The sequence below is a fragment of the Palaemon carinicauda genome, chromosome 26 (assembly GCF_036898095.1).
Source record: "Palaemon carinicauda isolate YSFRI2023 chromosome 26, ASM3689809v2, whole genome shotgun sequence".
NCBI lineage: Eukaryota > Metazoa > Arthropoda > Malacostraca > Decapoda > Palaemonidae > Palaemon > Palaemon carinicauda.
In genome coordinates this window covers 30,306,016-30,308,410 of record NC_090750.1, presented here as the reverse complement: position 1 = coordinate 30,308,410, position 2,395 = coordinate 30,306,016, and positions in this window count along the sequence as shown.

The window sequence follows — 2,395 nt, the reverse complement described above, 5'->3', positions numbered from 1 at the left end:
AAGTCCATTCGAGCACTGATCGACACAGGAGCCAGCGTTTTGCTTATTGAAAAAGGATTCCCCTCAAACCCCCTGCAGTCAGCGGCATCCATCATCCTTGATACACCAGGAGGAAATAAACTATATGCAAGGCACACAACGATCGTCAACTTTAAGGTAGGATCTGTGAAGTTTACACATGATTTTTTTTTTGTCTTGCCCACCTTGGGATTTCCAGGAATTGAGGCTATACTTGGGTTAGATTTTATTATTTGCAATAAAATATACATTTGTGTGGAAAAAGATAGAATAACAGTAAAAGCAGGAGGGTGTATTTTACCAATAGAAAGTCATGAGAGAGTAAGTGCTTTTGCAGGAACAGAGAGACACTTAAGTAGGGTAACAGCTGTACCTGAAACAGAAGAAGTATTGCCTCCCCAGACACTTACAAACATATCAGTGACCCCGTGTCAGACTCTCCCGGAAAGAACCAAGGTTGTAGTTAAACCCCATGACAGATGAGCACAGGTAATCCTAGAGTATTTACCAAAAATAAAATGGAACAGAGCTGGTATAACGATAGTTAATTTGTCAAATAAAAGAGTTGTGTTAGGAAGTGATTGTGTGTGAATTAGAGTTATGTGAAATTGCTAATAATGGGATCTTAGGAGCCACAACTCTAGTCCGCACAGACAAACGCACTGAGAATTTGATTATGTGGTTAGTAACATTATTCATAATTATTCCGATGTAATTGCAATTAGAGACGAGCCACCCGGGAGGATTAATCGATTTCCCTTTACCATTGAAACTGGGTAGGCGGAAGCAATCAGGTGAAGGTCTTACAGGTACCCATTCATTTCCAGGGAGCTATAGAAAGGGAAATTAGTAAATTAAAGGAACAATGGATAATCGAGGAGACCAAATCTCCCAGGGTTTCTCCCATTGTTGCTCTTAGGAAGAAGGATGGCTCGGTAAGATTGTGTGTTGATTATAGGAAGTTGAATGAAGTCACTAAGGATAATGCATTTCCATTGCTTTCGATCGAAGAATTACTTGTGAAGGTACAGGATAGTAAATATTTTACAACTACCTATTTAAAATCTGGATACTATCAAATACCTATTCAGGAAGACAGTAAATGTAAAACAGCATTTATAGCTATCGATCAACTATTTCAGTTTAATTTTCTTCCTTTTGGTGTTAAAAATGCTCCAATTAATTTTTCTAGAGTAATGATTGCGGTTTTGTCTTCCTTAATTGTCCATAATATTCTTGTTTATTTATACGATATTATAATTATAAGGAAAACGGCCGAAGAACATAATAATAATATTTGTAAAGTTTTGGAAGTATTGCGACGTAATGGTATGAAAATAAATTTTTCAAAGTACAAATTATTCTGTAAACAGGTTAAATTTTTAGGTCATACAATAATCCCGGAAGGTATCCAACTCTTCCCCAGTGAATTAGAAGCTATCAGAGATTTCCCCTGGCCACGTACCCCTAAGGAAGTAGCAGGGTTCCTTGGGCTGGCTGGGTATTACCGTAAATTCATAAGAGGTTTTGGAGAGATAGCGAGACCCTTAGAGGCTTAGATGCTTTAAAGAAACAAAAAGTAATAAATTTGCGAGTGGAAGAGGGATGGGCCTTTAATCATTTGAAAGCTGCCTTAACTAGCAATGACTTACTTGCATATCCTAGATTTGATCATCCATTTTCAGTGACAACAGATGCGAGTAGACTAGCTATTGACAGCGTAATTTCTCAACATGATGATAAAGGTAGGGAGCGACCCATTTGTTTTGCTTCCAGGGCATTAAAAGGGGCGGAAAAGAAGTATAGTACATTCGATTGAGAGGCATTGACTATTCTTTGGATTCTAGAGAGGGATAGGTTCTTTTTATCAGGTTAGCCGATAGAGTTACAAGATCATCGTCTCTTACGTGATTTATTTTACAAATGTGACTTAACGTCTACACAAGCGAGATGGATTGAAAGATTTTTAGAGTTTAACATAAAGGGGTTTGACCACATAGAAAGTAAAGCTAACAAGGTAGCTGATACCCTCTCTAGAGGTGCAGTAATATAGAGAACGGGATGTAAATTCACGCGAGAAGCAATCAGAAAATGAGATCTGCGAGAGAGAGAGAGAGAGAGAGAGAGAGAGAGAGAGAGAGAGAGAGAGAGAGAGAGAGAGAGAGAGAGAGATGGAAATAGTGAACGTCAATGTATGTGGGTGGCCGATGATATGACCAGGGGTGTCCGGAATGAATGCCCTAATGAAACAGGTGTGATTGACTTGAGAGATTGGGATATACAGGAAGTCCAAGAGGGACAGAAAAAAGAGGAATGGATGTAAAGAGTACGAGCAGTGATTAAAGTGGAATCGGAGAGTTATCCATCATTTCTGAAT